Source organism: Sorghum bicolor, chromosome 5, assembly GCF_000003195.3.
Source record: "Sorghum bicolor cultivar BTx623 chromosome 5, Sorghum_bicolor_NCBIv3, whole genome shotgun sequence".
Lineage (NCBI taxonomy): Eukaryota > Viridiplantae > Streptophyta > Magnoliopsida > Poales > Poaceae > Sorghum > Sorghum bicolor.
The window spans coordinates 16,109,589-16,130,122 of record NC_012874.2 but is presented as its reverse complement, the minus strand read 5'-3'; the positions used below and the strand labels follow the sequence as shown (position 1 = coordinate 16,130,122).

Here is a 20,534-nt window from a genome sequence, read left to right as displayed (position 1 = left end):
TTAAGGAATGATTTTAGATAAGTAATGGATGAATAAAACATGTCTATTGCAGTGGGAGTTGATAGCTTAGTATAAATTTGTAAAATAAAATACGACGTGCAGGCATATATCAGCGAAGATGTTGTGGCCGGCAGCGAGGAGCACAAAGGGCCTTGCTTATTATGGATGCAATAGTGTTGATGGAGAGACCATGGATGTATGCATGGTTTGCAAACAGTAGTTTCATGAGTCATGACGAGAACTACATGGATCTGCTTTTGGGGACGGAGCCAACCCGTTTCAGTGTTTGGTTGCACTTTTGCTTTTAGGGATGGAGCCAACTTGTTTCAGTGTTTGGTTGAAGGACTGGAGATAGAGCCGCTCCATTCAGTGTTTGGTTGAAGGAATTCAATGTTTGGTGGGAGTCAACCCGGTTGGAGCGGCTCCGTCCGCCAGATTTTGACGGACGAGTCCAATCCGCATCTGAGAGGAATATTCCACCCTAGAGTCAATCCAACCCTCTCATCCTCCAACCAAACAGCCATGGCAACGGATTCACTCCGACCCGGCTCGCCCCGCTCTCCAACCAAACACACGGTTATGGACTGATTTTTTTTCCTCCGACAAAGCTAAATGCCTAAATGGCTGATTTGGTTAAGCGTGGGATATGTATCATGGATGGACTGATGGTAAACAATGTGGCTTCCTCAAAGATGCAGTTATCTTAGGCCTTGTTTAGATCCAATTTATTTTTGGATTTGGACATTATAACACTTTCGTTTATATTTGGTAGTTATTGTCTAACCATGGACTAACTAGGCTTAAAATATTCGTCTCGCAAACTATAGACAAATTATGTAATTAATTATTTTTTATTTATATTTAATGCTTTATATATACGTCCAAAGATTCAATGTGATAAAGAACATTGTAAACTTTTGAAATTTTGAGAGCATCTAAACAAGGCCTTATATGTATAATGGTTGGACGAAGGTACAAAAATCAGAGTCTCATCAAACGGGAAGGCAGTTTCACATATTATGCTGCATGTACACTATTCGAAGATGGAACAAAGAGCCGGCACATGCAAAAAGTCATGACATTGAAGACACTAGTAATGGAGGGGAGGGATGCAACTATGCTGCAGAAGGAAAGGTGAGAAAGTGGCCATGGTGGCATGCAGTAACTGTTGGGAGATGAAACAAAGAGCGGGTAGTACATGCAAAAGGTTGTAACAGAAATTGAAGACACTTTGTAATGGAAGGATGCAATTATGCTACAGAAGTAAAGGTGAGAAGGTATAGGCGGCATGCAGTAACTATTGGGAGATAAAACAAAAGAGCCGGTACATGCAAAAGTTTAGGACAGAAATTGAAGATACTTGTAATGGAGGGGTGCCATTATGCTCAAGAAGTGATGGTGAGAAGATGTCGCCTGTACTGGACGATATATGGTGTGGGCAATCTGACATATGGATGGTAAGATGTGAAGGTAAGATAATGATCCAACGGATATAAGAATTTGAGGTGATATGGGGCAACATGGTTGTAGAGAAATAGGAATAATTAATGAGTCTTGGTGGGTTCCATTATCTATATAGGTTATATACATAAGTGCACTGACAATACAAAAAACTATGGTAGTTTCTATAGATATTAATTACACCGCCACGTAGGCAATTTGCTGATGTGATAACTGATTTAATGAACATAGAGAGCAAAAATCTAAGAAACTATAGGTCTAGCTAATAAACTAAGTTTTCACGATATCAATGGACAAGAAACTACTCGTAGCCCAGTGAGAGAGCGAAGGATGATTTCACGGTTATACCAGGTCTAACTAAGAAACTGGATTTTTACGGTTTTCACAAATCGCTACTTATGTCGTGTACCTTAGAAAATTTTGCAATGAGAAGAATGGTTTCTTGGTACAATGTCCTATGCTATATAAACTGCTGATAGTTTCGTCTATTGGAAATGCTCTAAGACCATATGTAATGATGAGATTATGTCCAAACAGGCTAGGCCCACTAATCGACATATGCTTGGACTGAAAAAGCACAGCTTGCCTCATGCCAGCGTGCCTAGCTCGGCTTGCCTCTATGCCTCCCGCAGTGCCAACACAGGCACGGTGGCGGCACGATGATGCAGACTGATACTTTCTCACCGCTGGATTCCCTCAAGTTGAACCCCAATTTTTAAAATCATCAAGAGACATCTTAAAAGCTATTTTGAGACATATTAAAAAACTCATTGTGAAACCTTAACCTATATACTCGCTCCTACTTCCTTTTCCTCTTATTCGAAAGTCCCGTATTCCCAAGAAGGTGAGGCGTGGTGAGGAGTGGCCTCCACATTCCTCTCAGACTTGTGCAGGGCTACGAAATATAGGCCTTGTTTAGTTCCAAAATTTTTTGCAAAATAGAAATAGTATTACTTTCGTTTGTATTTGACAAATATTATCCAATCATGTACTAACTAGACTCAAAAGATTCGTCTCGTCAATTCCGACCAAACTATGTAATTAGTTTTTATTTTCGTCTATATTTAATAATTCATGCATGCGTCTAAAGATTTGATGTGACAGAGAATCTGAAAAATTTTGCAAAATTTTTTGGGAACTAAATAAGGCCATACTTATCTACAACTTAAAAGCTGTTTTGTGACAAAGAAGTTGGGCCAAGACATGGCCTTTGGTTGTTTTTTCGGTTTCTGGGAAGCAACTCCAAAAAGCTTCACCAAAGATAGACATGGATAGCCCGCATGGCAATTCAAATTAAGTGTTAGTTCCTTGTGCTTTTGGTGTTCATGTGTTAGACTCATTAATCTAACGACTGTGAAATGTAGATGATATGGTGTGCTATGGTTCAAGCTTCATAGCACTTAATGACTTATAGGGGTCTTTGTCTATAAATGTACTCCTACTCTCTTTGTCCCAAAATACTTAATTTTATAGGATTAAATTTTGTCGGCATTTTTCTCTTGTCTTAATACATATTTACATATTTTTTTTTCCTTTTTTTCATTACATCACCTCTATTTCTCTTTAATCTCTCTTTGTTTTCTTTGCACTATATTTTTTCCACTCCAACTCTCGTATGAAAACTTTATTTTGGAATGGACAAAGTATATAGGATACAATGAGATCGGAGATACTTGGGACTTGTATTCGTTAAAACATATTAGTTATCTTTTTCTTAAGTAAACTGACAGGAGGTGAAACACTTGTGCAGTAATTCTTTTGTTTCATTTATTGGTTTGGTCCCCGGTAAATCGTAGTACCACAACTCGAAAGCAAAGAAAAACTTCAGATTTGCGCGCCACGACTTTTTTGCCAGCCCGCGAAAACGAAAATCACACCGCGTGTTTTAAGGCCGGAGAGGCGAACAATTTCGGCGCGTATCCGTCTCGGTCCCCAAACTGCACACACCACTCCGTCCAGACCATCCACATCCAGCCAAGAACCAAGAGCGCGGCAGCCATGAGCGCCGCAGGCAGGGACAACCCCGTCTCCCGCAAGCGTCCACTCGTCCCCGCCGATGCCTCGCCGGCGGCGTGCTCCGGCGGCGGAGGACTTGGGGGATCGGGCAGTCCCAACGCTAAGCGTCGCCTCTTCGCTGCGGGTCCCGGCAGCCGCTCCACCGTTGCCGCGGCCGCGGCCGCGGCCGCCGAGGTGCGTTTGTGCTCGGCCAAAATTTAACAGTTCCGTACTTTCGCTGAATCTGGGGGACGTTGGGGGAATTTTGTGGATTCAGGTCGTTGACTGTGATCTATAGCCTGTGGTGTGGAATCGGGGCATTTTGTTGGTTAAGATTGGTTGTGTGCGCATTAGTAGGCCCTGGCTGTTCACAAGAAATCCATAAAAATATAAAATTGAATGTTCACTTGGCCCTGTAGATATGCCGGAATGTCATTTACAGAGTGTAGATTGATGTTCTGTTATATAAAGTTCCGAACTTGCTTCCATGATGCCCCCTACATATTTTGGAATTTTATTAGGGGTTCCATTGATGCTTGTCAGAGCAGGAGCAGTGTATGTTCCATCACTCTTCACATTCCTCTCTGATGGGATTTTGTGGTCAGTGTAAAGAGGCACACCAATCCCTTCTGCTGTACTATGGGCGACTTATTTTGGACCATTTGCGTCTTCCTGATGCAGTTTTGGGACACCCCTTGTAGGTGGACTGGCTACGTCGTCGACGGCGGCTGATCCTTCTTGCTGGTGCTATGTCATCAGCAGCAGTGTCCTTCATTGCAGTGATGATGAGGCGCAGGAAGTACAGCGCCCAGCAGTTTGCTCGACTCCATGAGGCCATTGCTGGGCTTGCATCTGCTGTTCGTGCTGCCACTGCTCCAGTTGAACCACACCCTGACCTGTACCCCATTGTGATGGGCGTCCCTGGCTTCACCAAGGAGCAGCTTCTGGCTGCCCTCTTCTACCTCAACGAGGGCAGACCCCGTGGGGAGGCCTTTCTGGCGATGTCTGAGCCGCATCGCCTGCTCTGGGTTGAGCAGATCCTTACCAAGCTGGAGCTCTGAGCTAGCACTTGTGGGTGGGTCTAGATGGTTAGGAACTAGCAGGTGACAATGGCAGCTATCACTCCCTTTTGGTATGCAGTTGAGACGGATTTAGATGTTTAGGAATTAGCAGGTGACAATGGTAGCTACCACTCACTTTTGGTGATGCAGTCGAGATGAGATTGGTGCGACAGTAGTTGGGTTGATGATGGATGGTAGCATGACAGTGCATGCTGTGATTGCAGCAGCGGTATTTTGTGAATCTAGCTGCTTTATGCTATAGGTAATTGTGACGCTTTGACAATCTTTAGTTCTCAATTCGTGCAATTGTTGTTGCGCTGTTGATCCCTGCATAAGATGGATGGTTGGTTGAGTTGAGTTTTTGCTTTTCTGCCATAGAGCGAGTAATGACTACTGTGATAGTGCCTTTACCTCTATGTTTTTGTACATGCTTATGGAGAGAAGAAAATTGGTCCCAGGAACCACTTCGATTGTAAGAATCAGATTTGATTAGCCCAAAATCTCACAATCTTAGATGAACCTCATAAAACTGAATGCAAAAAACATAACTGCTTCATCGTATTCTGTAGCCCCATGACTTTGATCAAATCTCATAAATCTTGAAGTGTGAACATGTTTCATTATCCCAAAATCTAAAGTGTTTCAGGTTTCTTTCTGTTAGCAATATTTTAAAGGACCTGGGGCGCAAACAAAATGGAATTACACATTCATATGGACGAGGAAGGATGAGGAGCCAAGAAATTACCATGGCAGCATTTTTTTTTTGAATCTGCAGCTAAAACGACAAAGCAAATGAAAATGCAGGAGGAACATGAATGAATACAGCAAAGGCTTTCAAAGAGGTGAGGAGAAGATGTATCTGGTCACGAGGTGCCGTGGGCCTTAATACTACTATAAGTCCAGTTTGTCTGGCGTGCCATAACAGTTAACAGAAATTCCAATCCATCAATCTGTCTGATGTGGCTCAACTACGATTCATAAATTCCAATCCATCAATCTGTCTGATGTGGCTCAACTAGGATTCTACGAATAGCTCACCGTACACTCCTTTACCATACAAGTTCCAAGAAATGAAATAGAAAGAAACATATCCATTCGCTCGGCTCAAAAATCCAGCTGTTTGTGTACACGGCATTTTGTCATTGCAACTGAAACGATTTGTAGTAATAACAAATGCCATTTCATGTTCATGGCATTATCTGCATTCGTCCTTGGCGCGCAATTGAGACTTCATGGAAATTGACCTCCATCATTGCTATTCCTTGGTAGCACCCGACAACAATCCTACACAAATTAGTGTACTCTCTAGCCACAAACTTCAGATGGGACAGAAGAAATAAAAGTATGTTTGATCAAATTGAAGAAAATGAGGGAAGATTAACATAGTTTTAGTGAGCATACAATTTGTATTCAACAAAACACTTATCTTAACCTACTTAAAATGTATTGAACTACATGTATGCGATTGGATATCCGTAGTGTCCTGTTCCAACTAGATTCATAGTGTCCGCTTAAATGAACCATTATGAAAATAAATGGAGGAATATGAGAATTTGCCATGGCCTATAATTTGTAAAGAAAATATGAAAAGGTGTCTGCTGTTCCAGTCAGTAGGGACTACAGCGCTGGATAATTTAGAAAGTGTTGGGACAAGCGTCCCGAACAGGGTTGAGAGATGGAGGCTCCTCGGGGATTGCTAGCTGAAGAAGGTCCCTCGGTGAAGATCCAGGACGAAGGCCTGGCTAGAGAAGGTTCTTGACGAAGGTCCAGGACGAAGGCCTGGCTGGAGAAGGTTCTGGATGAAGGTCCAGGACGAAGGCCTGGCTGGAGAAGGTTCTCGACGAAGGTCCAGGACGAAGGCCTGGCTGGAGAAGGTTCTCGACGAAGGTCCAGGACGAAGCCTGGCTGGAGAAGGTTCTTGACGAAGGTTCAGGACGAAGGCCTGGCTGGAGAAGGTTCTCGACGAAGGTCCAGGACGAAGACCTGGCTGGAGAAGGTTCTTGACGAAGGTCCAGGACATGAATCCAGTGTTTTGTTTGCCAATTCAAATGCTGAAGCAACTACCTCTGTTAAGGGGAAAAGGGTGCAGCGACATCTCGAGGTAAATGGAGAGCACCATAAGGAGCAGGTGCTTGCTTATTAAATAGAATCTTTTTGTATGAAAAGAAGCAATACCCTTAATTTAAATTGTTTATTTATTAGACCCTTACTCTTTGGTGCAACAAGTATACCTTTTATTTTAAACTATATTTATTCATGCAGGTGCCTGCTTATTAAATAGATTTTTTTTGTATGAAAAGAAGCAATACCCTTGATTTAAATTGTTTATTTATTGGACCCTTACTCTTTGGTGCTGCAAGTATACCTTTTATTTTTAGCTACATTTATTCACGCAGGTGCCTGCTTATTAGATAGAACATCCCTTTTCTATTCATGCAAGTATATTATTGGTGCTGCATCCCTTTCCTATGTATCAAGTGTTATAAACATGCCATAAAAATAAACTGGGTTTACTTTTTAGTGTACTTTGATTTGAATATGCTACATATTTTTTGTATGCAGTTGGAATCAAGCGAAAAAGGATGGGTTAAAGTAACAAACTGAAATAGCTTTTAAACTGGTATTCTTTTTACCAACTTTGTGGCTCCTTTTTACTCTTTTGTTGGCCTATTACTATATTGAATACTGTTTGGGGTAAGAATTTTGCAGCTTAGTTTTGTTCACAGCCTTTGATGTTTTCTACTACTTGTGACAAGAGACAACCTCTTCCACTATAAATGTGTCGATTTTGTAGCCTACCAGTGTTGCATCTCTTCTTGTAATGCTAGGCCTGGGGAATGGATCCAAGACAAAGTTTGATAAGTTCTTAAGTTAGAACTAAAGTTCCAAAAACACCTGCATAGCTGGTAGCAGCAGCTAGACAAATTTTATTATTAATCTTTTTCTGTTGGTTTTCTTGAGCATTCACTACTTTGTGCTGCTACCTTAATGAAATGACGCGCAGCTCTCCTGCGTAGTTCAAGAAAAAAACTACTTTGTGCTGAAGATTTTGTTTATTTTAGTAACCTCAGATATCCTGCACACTTGATCAGATCCCAAGCCTTTTTAACCTGATACCATAGAGGATTGAGATGCATGACACCTTTCATGTTTTCCATCTTGTAGAGGGTTTCTATAGAGTAGGTTGGGTTCTAGCGAGGTTCTGAAATATAAGAATAGAACCTTTGCTAAGAACGGATGCAAATGGATGCATATTTGAGTTTCCTGCTTTCATTTTAGAACACTTCAGTTTGTTCTGAAAATATTAACTTTGTCAACTATGCTCACTTGGTCAGATTATGGTATTATTTTTTTTGGTGCTTGGTGCTTAACTCTAATCTTTTTATATTTCTTTGATTGTTGAGAATTCTCATCTAAGTAAAGTGATGGATTACTTTACTGCTTTGCTTATATCTATATGATGAAAAGTGCTGAACAGTACACCCTGCCTATGAGCATGTGTCACTTTCGCGGTCATATTTAATATTTGACCATTTGGAATCTTTAATCATTCTAAATGATTCATGGCACATTGTTTGCTTCTAAGTACAAAAGAAGATAATGAAATATTGCTTCTAAGTGCATGCTTTCCTGAACTTTTAATTGCCTATATTAGTCTATTACTTGTTCAGTTCACTGCATTTCTAATTATGTTCTGATGATGGTTGTGCGATACGTAGGTTTGGGGTCTTTTGCTCAGTTAAGATTCAGCATCGCATCTTCAAGTTTGAAGAGTTGATCCATATATGTAGCTTGATCAATTTTTTATTTGTGGCCTTATTTGAGGCATTTGGATTTATCACCTGAAACAGGTAAACGTTTCTGTAAAGCTCTCTTATTTATGCATGATCAGGAAACATAGTTATAAATAATTATCTGTCGACAAGAGCTAACAAGTGCTATCGTCATCTTTCGCAGCATTGCTTGTGGCCAGCAAAAAGAAAAGATTGTTTCCATTAGCGTCCTCATGTTTTTGCTCTATGGCAAGCAATGTGACAATATTGGGCTCTATCTGATAACAAGAACATAAGTTACTCGCTGCCAAAATAGCTATTGATCGTCGATTTGTATCCAGTCGAGGTCCTTTGCAAATTTCCTCATCCTCAGTTGGTGCATACAATTTGGAGTGTTAGAAACAATGTCATGCAAGCTAGAGAACAGATCACCAATAGCGATGTGTGTTTTGTTCCATTGCCATCCAAGGAGATGGAGGCAACAGTATTTCTAGAAGTTAATAGTATTTGTATGGAGTTTCTCTTTGTATGTCTAAATGAAAACTGATAATTAGCCTCAATTGGCTGAATATATTGTTGAACAAAGGTTCCTATGTCAGGTTTACATAATTTGTTTTATCTGAGTAGCCTATAAGAGATAATGAATTAGCATGGTTATATTTGAATCAAGGTAGCTAGCCATCGTTTTCTCGAGCACATAATTGAGCTCGTCAATATATAGTTATTAGCCTCCATGACATGGGTTAGTCATTGTTAGAAAACTTCTGTTAAGGCTATAAACTGTCAATAGAATAAATTCTTCTATATGTCATATTGATTTAAGCTCACAATATCATTTTTTAATGGTACAACACATGTTTATACTTACATAATCATGATATGATTCTTTTCCCGTCGCAACGCACGGGCATTTAACTAGTACTACTATAAGTCCAGTTTGTCTGGCGTGCCATAACAGTTAATAGAAATTCCAATCCATCAATCTGTCTGATGTGGCTCAACTACGATTCATAAATTCCAATCCATCAATCTGTCTGATGTGGCTCAACTAGGATTCTACGAATAGCTCACCGTACACTCCTTTACCATACAAGTTCCAAGAAATGAAATAGAAAGAAACAAATCCATTCGCTCGGCTCAAAAATCCAGCTGTTTGTGTACACGGCATTTTGTCATTGCAACTGAAACGATTTGTAGTAATAACAAATGCCATTTCATGTTCATGGCATTATCTGCATTCGTCCTTGGCGCGCAATTGAGACTTCATGGAAATTGACCTCCATCATTGCTATTCCTTGGTAGCACCCGACAACAATCCTACACAAATTAGTGTACTCTCTAGCCACAAACTTCAGATGGGACAGAAGAAATAAAAGTATGTTTGATCAAATTGAAGAAAATGAGGGAAGATTAACATAGTTTTAGTGAGCATACAATTTGTATTCAACAAAACACTTATCTTAACCTACTTAAAATGTATTGAACTACATGTATGCGATTGGATATCCGTAGTGTCCTGTTCCAACTAGATTCATAGTGTCCGCTTAAATGAACCATTATGAAAATAAATGGAGGAATATGAGAATTTGCCATGGCCTATAATTTGTAAAGAAAATATGAAAAGGTGTCTGCTGTTCCAGTCAGTAGGGACTACAGCGTTGGATAATTTAGAAAGTGTTGGGACAAGCGTCCCGAACAGGGTTGAGAGATGGAGGCTCCTCGGGGATTGCTAGCTGAAGAAGGTCCCTCGGTGAAGATCCAGGACGAAGGCCTGGCTAGAGAAGGTTCTTGACGAAGGTCCAGGACGAAGGCCTTGCTGGAGAAGGTTCTTGACGAAGGTCCAGGACGAAGGCCTGGCTGGAGAAGGTTCTCGACGAAGGTCCAGGACGAAGCCTGGCTGGAGAAGGTTCTCGAGGAAGGTTCAGGATGAAGGCCTGGCTGGAGAAGGTTCTCGACGAAGGTCCAGGACGAAGACCTGGCTGGAGAAGGTTCTCGACGAAGGTCCAGGACGAAGACCTGGCTGGAGAAGGTTCTTGACGAAGGTCCATGACGAAGGTCTGGCTGGAGAAGGTTCTCGACAAAGGTTCAGGACGAAGGCCTGGCTGGAGATGGTTCTTGACGAAGGTCTAGGACGAAGGTCCAGGATGAAGGCCTAGAACAAGAGCCTCGGATGGAGGTTTGTTGATTGTTCTCTATAAGGGCTTCGTGGAGAAGGCTCCATGACGGAGGTTGCGCAAAAAAGGCTGCATAACAATGGTCTAGCGCGGAGATTCTATGGAGAAGGTCTGTCGTCGAAGGCTCCAACAAGTGAGGGGGGAGAGTGAGGCGGCAGCTAGGGTTTTTGCGAGAAAATAGTGGGGGGGGGGGTGAAGAGAGCCCCCCTTGCCCTCATGATCATGGCATTATATAGGCAAGAAGAAATTTACAAGCGACCCCCCGTGGGGGTGGATTTTACATACCACTACAATGGCTTGAGTTGGGCCTCTTCTAGGGACTTGGCCCATGTGAACATGACATGTTCCAACAGAAAGTAAATAGATTTGTACTTTATAACCCATGAATGATGTTCATTATTCATCCAAAGTAGCTCATTATTCACTGTTCATCGGAAGTAGCATTGTGAGTAAAGTAGCCGAGGAACAACAACTTTTGAATTACCTTTGTAAATCCTCTATATATCCAACATCAGAAACTGCTCCTAGGTTAAGAGCAATAATATTCTCAAGCCTGTAAGGAAAGAAGCTTATATATTGTTAACTTTTTTTGTTATAAAAATCTCAGATGGATTATTTCAGCCAAATTTGGTACCAATCCATCAACTATACGTACTATGTTTGTCCATGACAATTTTCATAATAACCATTTGTAACATTTGTTCTATTTTGACGAGTTCTTATTTGAACCTAGTGCCTATATATGTGTCAAAGAAATACCTGTAAGTAGTGGCGTCCCAAATCCTAATAGTCCCATCAAGTGAACATGTAATTAGTTTATGATGAGCTGAGTGATAGTGGACAACACTAACATGGTCTCTATGCCCTTGCAGGTATTCCCTGCGCCTCTGTATCTCCAGGTCCCAGATCTAGTTGATAAAAAGCCAGATGCATTGCAATGGTATTAACCATGGAAACAGCTAGCAGATGAAAATCATGAATGGATGCTACAACAAAACATGTGAAACCAGCGCAGTCTGATCCTTTGAGCCAGTGATAAGATGCTGACGATCGGCACCAGCTATGAAATCAACACAGAGAAGCCCATCCTGATGCGTGTCCAATGCAATGGTGTTGCACACATGACAGTTTTGAAGAGTCCAGATCTGTGAATGTAATCATAACAGGCCCATTTCAAAATCGGTTCATGGAAAATGTCGATCGAACATCATAAAATTATCTCATTTTTTTTTTGAAGGCAAAAACTATGGGGGAGATCCCCACAGCACTTCATTTTTGTATTTATAAAGGAGAAAGAGATACTTACAAGGGGGAACAAACAGTGTTTAACTATAAGCATCTAACCAGAAACAAAAAGCAGAACGAAGGTCATCTCTAAATCTAAGGGATTGAAGGCGACACTGGTTTTTGAAGTTACTAAACCAGGTTCCAACATGTACCGGCCTGTTTCTGAAGATTTTATCATTCCTAGCTTTCCAGATTTCCCAGCTTGCAACGATCACAATCTCCATGAAGAAAGGTGTATTTTGCTGCTGCCTTGCATGTGCAATTCTCGGGTGAAGACTGAGGCTGAGGTTCCATTCAATATTTATTTTCTCCCAGCAATTCCTGGCGAAGCTGCAGGTGAAGAACAGATGCTCAATGTCTTCGTCAGCTCCATCATTACAAGTGACACAGTATGGTTCATCTTCATCCCCAGATGAGATGTTTCTCCTCTTAAGCATTGTCTTGGTGTTTAACCTGTCCACCATAATCTGCCAGGCAAAAAATTTTACCCTGGGGGTGCATTTTGATTTCCATATCCAATGGAAAATAGGTGCGCTGGTATATTTTGGAAAGCCATTTTGTAGAACTTCCTGGATGAATATATATTGTTGCCCCATTGGTAAACCCAAGAGTCATTGGCTTGACTGTCAAGGTGCACTGTTGTAAGTATATCATTGAGCCTTTGAAACTCCTCAAATGCCTGTTGAGAAAGAGGCAGGTTGAACAACGAGTCCAGTTCTTGAGCTACTGCAGCTTGGGAGACACTTATTTTCAAACTATTTTCAGTGGCGTACGTTAACAGACATGGGAACTGCTGTGCTAGCACTTGATCTGACCACAAATCATCCCAGAAAGTGACAGTCTTACCATTGCCAATGTGGCATCGGGCAATTCCCCTGAACAAGGTATTTAGCCTTAGAACATCTTTCCACCAGAACGAACCCACTTCCCTGGTGGCGTGAGGCACTCTGTTCATATAATGGTTATGCCAAATGAAGTTTACCCAGGGAACATCGGCTCTATTATAGAATTTGTGCAAATGTTTGATTAGTAGTGCATCATTCTGTATGTTCAGGTTTATGATACCTAGGCCACCTTTTTCTTTAGGCTTCATAACCATGGGCCAAGCTGCAAGATTTCCTCCTTTTTTCTGCTGACTTTGTCCTCTCCAGAGGCATTGTTTTCTGGCCCTGTCGATATTATCGATGACACCTTTGGGCAACTTAAGAGAGCACATGGCGTAGGTTGCTGTGGAGGAGAGGACTGTGTTGACCATTTCAAGCCTCCCTGTGTAGGAAAGAAGGGAGGAGCATGATGTTAATCTCCTTTCTATTCTGTCCATGAGGGGGGTGAAGTCCTCCACCCTAGGCTTTGTTGTACCCATTGGCAGGCCCAGGTAGGTGAATGGGAATGATCCAACTTTACAATCCAGGACATTGGCTAGGGTATTCATTTTTTCTGCACTGACGTTGATGGGGAGGATTTGTGACTTGGAGTAATTGACCTTGAGCCCAGTAGATATGGCAAAGTCACTGAGGAGGTCCTTGAGGGAAAGTAGTTGATTTTCATCTGCCTGTAGAATCAGTAAGGTGTCATCTGCATACTGCACAATTGGAAAGTCTTCTCCTTCATGCCTTGTGATCGGGAATTGCAGGGTGCCATGCGCAGCAGCCCTATTGACCAGTATCTGCAATAGCTCAGCTGCCAGTACAAATAGGAGGGGGGACAGAGGGTCCCCTTGCCTGACCCCTCTCTTGCTTTTAAACTTCCTACCAGGGACTCCATTAAGGATTACTGAGGAGGTTCCGGCAGATAGAATATTATGTACCCAGGAGGTCCACCTATCTGGGAATCCTAGGTGCTGTAGCATCTATAAGATTGTGCCATGTTCCACTGTGTCGAAGGCTTTTTCAAAGTCTAGTTTGAGGATCACAATTTCGTGTTTGATCTGTTTACAGTAATGGATGTACTCGAAGCACCAGGCGAGGCAGTCTTGGATGGACCTGGATTTAATGAATCCACATTGGTTTTTATGCACTAGTCTGAGTATGACTCTTTGTAACCTGTCTGCCATTAGCTTGGTTAATACTTTCAGACTGCTGTTCAGGAGTGAGATCGGTCTGTAGTCACTTACGCATTCAGGATTGGCAACTTTGGGCACAAGTGTGATCAGGGATTCATTGATGCTTTCCAAGGTTGATTGCCCACTGAAGAATTCTGCGCAGAGATGATAGAAGTCATGTTTCACTATTTCCCAACATTTTTTGAGGAAATGGCCATTGAAGCCATCAGGTCCTGGTGCCTTCTCTGCTGGCATCTTTTTAATGACGTCATCAATTTCGGATTGAATAAAATCCTGGGCAATACAGTCTAGTTGTTCATCTGGGGAGATCAACTCCTGAAGATTGAAGAGCATTGTTGGGCTGGAGGTCACCCCCATTCTGTTCTTAAATGTGCTCCAGATCAGATCTGCTTTCCCACTGTGATCTGTCACCACAGCACCATCTGTATTCAAGAGGTGAGGGATCGAGTTTCTCCTGAATGCTATGGTGGCCATGGAGTGAAAAAACTTGGTGCATTCGTCACCCAACTTGATCCTGTTTACTGTGTATCTATTTTTCCAATATACTTTCTTGCAGTGCAGTAACTTGGTCATTTGGCCCTTGATGACATTCCTTAGGTTTTCCTTTGTGTTAAACAACTGCCTCTGTTCTTCAAGTGTGTCAAGAAATAAGATCACCATATTGCAGTTGCTTATGAGTAGCTTAAGATTGGAAAGGTCTTTACTCCATTTTTTGAGAGCCTGCCTTAGTCTCTTGAATTTGGCTGCTAAGTAACTAGGGCTATTGGAGTAATGCAGGCTCTGTGACCAGCTGTCTATCACAACGTTCATGAAGTCACTGTGCTCTGTCCAGTAATTTTCAAATCTGAAAATCTTCGTTTTTGGTATAGTTGAGCCCATTGAGACTTTGCAGGGCACGTGGTCTGAGGTTACTTTGGCTAGTGGCAGAACCTCTGTCATAGGGTAGGTCGTGGTCCAATTAACCGAGGTGAAAAACCAGTCTAGTTGCTCAAGCAATGGATTCTGTTGCATATTACTCCAGGTGTAGGCTCTACCTTTGATTGGCAGCTCTATGAGACCAAGATGTCCAATTGCTTCATTAAACAGAAATGTGTCATTCAGGTTCCCCCCAGACCTGTTGCGGTTTTGCAGTGACCGATAAAAATTGAAATCTCCCATGAATAACCAGTTATCATTCTCTGAAATCTGATGGTTTTTGAACCAATTTAGGAGGCTGAACGTGCTGGTTCGGAACAGGGGCCATAAACTGCTGTCAAATTCCACGTTGCATTATTCTGTGTTGACGTGAATCTAGCAGTGATTCCAAAACGTTCTTTATCAACGATTTCCCCAGTGAAAATTGAACTGTTCCAAACTAGGAGAATCCCCCCCGAGGCTCCCTGGGATGGGATAAAGTCAAACTTGTCAAATCGCCTAGGAGCAATGCCACGAATAACCGAGAAATCACAAATTTCCATTTTAGTTTCTTGAAGGCAAAAGATGGAACAAGCACTTTCTTCTACTTTGTTTCTGACAGCATCCCATTTGTTCGAATCATTGAGGCCACGAATATTCCAACATAATATATTCTAGGAACGATTATTCATTGGAAACAAACTGAAAAAGTTCTGAAGTCGTCAGGACTAGCAAGACGAACAGAGGTTTGGAAATAAGGAATATGCCAGATAAACAAAGCCAGGCGATCATAAAATTTAAGGAGCACATAGCACGGCGTCCATAGAACAAAGAAGATACTAGTCTAATTCTGGTGAAGTACACACCAGGAGCAAAAGACTTGGACTTGAGCTGTTTATTCATGATCATCTGAGGCAGTGTATTCCGAGGCAGATTGCATTAGAGCCTCGTCGGTGAGCTCACTAGGAGCAACACCACAATCCAGTCCCCAGGACCGAAGTGTAGCCATTGGAACTGGTCCAGCTTGCCCTTCTGAGTTGCTGATGCTAATGGCCGCTATCTTGCGTTTCTTGGGCGTATCCCTGTGAAGCCAGACATGTGTGTAGTTCTCTGCACGGAGACGCGGACTGCGTCTTACTGCCGCTTCCGTCACTGGGGTGCTGCGGTTGCGTGCTGAGGGAACCGAGGGAAGTCGCACATTTCCTTCTCTGGGCCTATTGGGAGGCTCTTCTGCTGCTGTTGGCGTGGGCTCATTCAGAGAAGTGACAGCTTCAAACTCTGGGCCAAATTGAGCTGGGCTTTGGTGCGAAGGTTGCTGGCTCTCGCTGTTGATTCGAGGCTCAGCCGGGGCCTGCTGCTGTCTCTGAAGATGATCTGCTACCTGGGCATAAACTTCCAGTGCCACTGCCGCGGGGGTTGGCTGCCACGGGACAGTCTCGAGCCCAGAGTGCGTACTGATCAATTCAGGTTCCCTGCTTTGGGGCTCCTGTCCAATCGAGTTCTGGAGAACAATTGGTAGTCCCAGTCTGAGGGGCCGTAGAGTATCAGCTTGCCTTGTCGAAGAGCTTGCCCCTGGTGCAAAAATGCCTCTCAGTGTGAAACCCGCTGGGACATTGTATAGGAGTTGCTGTGCACATTGATTGCTTGCTGCTGTCTGTTTCAACTGCTGCTCTAGAAGTAGAGATGTGGCATCACTTGATGAGGAGCTGTCTTCATCTGAGTCAGGGGCAAGTACCCAATCCAAGGGGATGTCAGGGCCATTTGCTCGCAGGAAACGCATGCTAGAGCCAGAGTGATCGATGTCAATCATATCCTGTGGGAACTGCGGATGTTGGGGGACTTCCTGAATGATGACTGCTTGAGCTGGCTGTGGAGGGGGTTGTTGGATTGGTGCTGGGTTCCATGCAGGCCATTCATCTGCATTGTTGATGGCTCCCTGATTTGCAATTCCTTCATTGTTGGCTGCTGGTGCTGCAAAACCCGCTGGATGAAGCTGCTGAGCGGGGTTGTGGTGCGGGTTTCCACCGTGTGCACCATGATTAATGTCTGCTCCCTGATTTTCTTCCTGCCACTCTGGAAATACTGGGTTGGCTCCCATGACAGGGGGACCATGCTCAGGGTGTGGCTCCCCATCAAGGGGGACAGGATCTTCATCTGCTGGGATGACATCAGGAAAGTTCCCATTCATGATATAAACCGGCACAGACCAGGATCTACCAATACCTCCAAGAGTTGTTCCTCTGGATACAACTAAGCTGTGCGGGACTCTGTTTGGGCTGAGCAAGAGGACTCTGGCTAGAATCCGAGACCTGTTGGCATCCATGTACCAGGCTAGGCATCTACCAAAAGGAGCAATAGCAGCTTTAACATAAATGTCTTTCTGGAAATCTAGCGGGAACGCTAGGAACATGACCCAAGCCAATCTGTTGTACGGGCAGAATCTGCTATTAATCCCTTCATCATGATTGACTACCGTGATGATTCTACCAGCAAAATTCATTGGACTATTCCTGACTAACTGATCACGTTGGACAACTGAACGGAGTCTAATCAAACCAAGGCCAAGTGGAGACAGATGATCAGATTCAACACGGACCCGCTGAGTGTGTTCCAGAAAATGTACCACTTGGGTGAGGGTATGTCTGAGCTGGATCGCCTCCACTGGCATGGGGTCGATGGAGACGATGGCGTACTCTTCATTCTCCCTTGTCGGCTCACCTCCAAGAGCCACTCTACCACGTGCCGGCCTGTTCCAACCGATGTCGATGGCGAGGTCCCCCAGCAGGTATTGGGAAGTTGGCCATCGTGTCGTCGCTGTCAGCTTCTTCTCCTTCTCCAACCCTTTCTTCCTCTCCGGTCTCCTTGGCGAAGACTTCGGTGTGATTGGGGTTTTCTGGGGTTGGTGGCGTTGGATTAGATTGAGTTGGAGTAGGAGTAATGGGATACGAAGCGACGGTAACAGGGCAGGCACGAGAATCCAGGTACTCCTGGGCGATGGTTCCGGAGGAGGTTCTAGGCCGTTGGGATTGGGGGTTAGCCACAGGTTGCCAAATTAGCTTGGGCTCTGCCATAGTGAATAATTTTCGCGGGCCGAGCTTGGGCCTCCAAAGTAGTGCCACTTGAGGTGCGGCACGTTTCTTTGAACGGCAGTTCCATCTTCGATGGCCCAGCTGGAGGCAGCATGAGCATCTGATTTTTGAGTGGCATGTATGGCGGGTGTGGCCCAAAACCAAGCAGCATGAGCAAAGAGGCCCCCAATTGGTAAGGACATTTGAATTTGAATTTGGTGCTAAACTGTCACCCGTCGAACCCGCCGGAGAGCACCCCTGAGAAAGCGCATCTTCACCAACAGTCGGACCGGGGACTTCTTCTGCAGTATGATCTCCGTTGGCCGGATGATCTTCTGACAGCTGAGGACCAGGCAGGCCAAGGCAAGCAAACGAATTCTGAGTCTGAAGAGAAGAAACATCCATTGAGAACGAGCCAATAATGATCTTGGTAGCCTTGACAGGTGGATCCTGAATGAGAGGCTTGGCAAAACGAACTCTTTTCACTGGGATGGCAGCCTTTTTTCCCTTGTTCTTGGCGGATCTAGAGAGGACCTTAGTCCATTCCATTTCTTGTTCAATTTCCCAGGCACGCTTTTCCTTTTCCCAGTGTGGTGTTCCATTGTTCCAGAGATGGAAAAACAAATCAAACTAGGAGGTAGTAATCCTCCGAAGTTTATAGATGGCAAAGCCCACATCTTTGGAAAAGACAGAGAATCGAAAGTGGTTGTTGCTGAGAAAGACAACATGGAAATCTGAAGCCCGACCACCCAAACACGATTGCAAAGCAAGAGCCACAGATTCCTCCGTGAGACGGAAGAGGAAGCGCCGAAACGTCACGAGCAAGAGGAACGAGCCATCAGGTGAGGGGAAGGGGAAATGTACCGGAGCACGAAGCCGGCGACGGATCTCATCCTGGAACTCCAACCCACGATCAAAGTCCAGGCGCTTGAGGAGCTCCGATGATGATCCCATGGATTCCGGCAGACCATTCACCAGGCCTTGTCGCCGTGAAGGGACGCCCTCTTGCGGGACATGTTGCAGGCCGCCAAGCCGGTCGCAGAGGCGGCGCGCCGGCGGCGGCGGTGCCGAGCCCCCGCGGGGAGCGCGCAGCGCGGTAGGCAAGGGTTAGCTGGGGCCGGTTGCAGAGGCGGCGCGCCGGCGGCGGCGGAGACGAGCCCCCACGGGGTGCGCGAGTTCTGCACTCAGGCCTGCGACTTGCGAGTGTTTCCTCCCCTTCAAATTATCTCATATTGTTGGGACATTACCAGTTTAATAAGGAAAGCATAAATCAAAGGATCACATGCATGATTTTGCTAAAGTTCCAAATGGGAAATTAAGATGAGCAAGATAAGGTTGAAACCTTGACAGTGCCATCCCATGATGCACTGGCAAAATAACCAGGGTCCTCTCGGTTAAAAACTAATCGCGACACTCTGTCAGTGTGTCCCTGAAATGTGCGAGTGCATGCCCAGGGCCCCTTGTCAAAGTCCCAATACTGGTCCCAATGCCAGAGCTTAATCAGGTGATCGTCATGAGACGATGACAGCACATAGGAATCAGTGGGGTGAACAGCCAACGACATGATGCGGCCATCATGAGCTTCAAAGCTTGTGTCGTCTTGGTATTCATCGCAGCTGTACACATGAATCCACCCGTTGCCATCTCCGGCCATAATCCATTCCTCTTGTGGAATGAATTTAGCGACACAAACTGCAAAGTTCTAGAATGTTATTAAGCATTGTAGCATGATTTGGGACAAACTGATGCTAAACAATTAAGTGGATCAATTAGAAAGCTTCCATGCCTGGTTCGTCTTCAAATGAATTCAAGACTTCCTGCAGATAAACGAAAATATGAACTAATTAGTTATGTTTAATCTGTTCATCGAAATTAACTGCAGTGCGAGCCACATTCTTCTGTGTAGTGAGTGGAATATGTGCAAATATATATACCATCGTCTTGTAGTTCCAAACGCGAAGGTTTCCCCCTTCATGAGTTGTTAAAATCCTGAGGCAAGAAATTGCAGAATTATGACACCATCAGGCATTGATTATTTGGACATCGTTTTAATTTGGTCAGCGAGCAAACACATGGTTATATTAGAGAACTAGAGAAGTCACCATGGCTCCTTCGGATGAACTTGTACAGATGACACTTTATGTGCGTTCATCGTGGCTGTGATCTAGTTCAACCAAATGCGAGGCACGGTCATCAGTTCATGCTTTATTCAAATATTTTTTTTAACCAAAACGAATTCCTTAGATTGACATAAAAACAAAGATATATATAGGTACCTCAATTTTTTGTCCGCTGAGCTGCTGGACCAAACCCCAGGAAAACCATATATATATGTAGAAAAAGCAAAAGAAATTAAAACAGGCACCTGTTATTACATTACACAGGAAGAGGTGAGATGTCACTGAACAAAACTTACATCAGAGGAGGTTGCCTCTTCATCGTCAGCTGGTGGTGGAACAGAAATACACTTGAGAGTCACCTCTTGCATCTCATTGTCAGCAGACTCTTGCGCTTTCATGAACATACTTTCATATTCTCTGGACGCCGAGTCTTCGTTGAGATCCTTAAGCCGTAGCTCCTGAGTATGGCTCACTGCGAGGCTCCAGAGCACCAAGCCCTTGTCGCTGTGACACTGTCCAACGGTGCTGGTTTCAGCCTACGCCGATACGTTAGTGAATCGCCGTACCGGTATTGCAAGAGCTTTTGATGATGCAGGACGATTCGGCTTCCCTCTCCGCCATTCAAGTCTGCACGCAGTG

General features: G+C 43.9%; 1 long non-coding RNA gene across 1 annotated transcript; it reads right to left on the bottom strand.

Annotated features, from left to right (window-relative positions):
• On the bottom strand, window positions 9,298-11,736 carry LOC110435784. The gene is made up of 3 exons (XR_002453637.1): window positions 11,224-11,736; window positions 10,949-11,017; window positions 9,298-9,607 (listed from the first exon to the last, which is right to left on the bottom strand). It is a non-coding gene; the product is annotated as an uncharacterized LOC110435784 (long non-coding RNA).